Genomic DNA, 738 nt, shown 5'->3' on the forward strand with positions numbered 1-738 from the left:
CTTAATTCCAAACTTACTGTCTTATGGGGAAAAACTTTATTATAAGCAAATTGTATAAACAAATAATCATTATCACTGAGCTAGCTACTAAAAGATTCTACAGTGAAATATGTTTGGGTTTGAGATGAGATTTTTTGACCAGCTTCTAAATGTCTAGTAGGCAGAATAAGTTACTTTTAATCTGAACACTGTTTCATACTTTTCTTAATACACAATACAAACACAAAACACATAATATATATTTAAGTGCTTAAAACTTATGTATTGCTAATTTCTCTCTTAACACATCAGCGGGGATGTAGCTCAGTGGTAGAGCGTTCGCTTTGCATGTGAAAGGCCCCGGGTTCGATCCCCGGCATCTCCAGCTTAATTTTTGCTTGAATCAATAAAATAAATATTGTTCTATAATTCAATCGCACATCAGTTTGTTGGTTCAATAGTGAATTATTTTATTTTAGAGATCAAATTGTTATTTTGATGCATGTCAACAAAATAAAATACGGTCTGTTTCACCTATCTGTCAGCAATATTATGTTCCACATTGAAGTCACACCGTTAAACACAAAGTTGGACTTTTTTCTATTAATCCAAATTTAAAGGAAACATTAAGATTTAACTGAATACTTCATTATATTTTTACATTTTATTCCATACAAACAAATAGCTGATATTCACGTCACCATTTTACCTAGATTATATTTACTTTCCTAAACAATAAATAAATTAATACATGATAAA

The 738-nt window shown here is 29.9% G+C and overlaps 1 non-coding gene across 1 annotated transcript; it reads left to right on the top strand.

Annotated features, from left to right (window-relative positions):
* Positions 1-292: 292 nt before the first annotated feature.
* On the top strand, positions 293-364 carry Trnaa-ugc. The gene has a single exon. It is a non-coding gene; the product is annotated as a tRNA-Ala (tRNA).
* The last annotated feature ends 374 nt before the right edge of the window (positions 365-738 follow it).

This window comes from Homalodisca vitripennis, chromosome 4, assembly GCF_021130785.1.
Source record: "Homalodisca vitripennis isolate AUS2020 chromosome 4, UT_GWSS_2.1, whole genome shotgun sequence".
NCBI classification, from domain to species: domain Eukaryota; kingdom Metazoa; phylum Arthropoda; class Insecta; order Hemiptera; family Cicadellidae; genus Homalodisca; species Homalodisca vitripennis.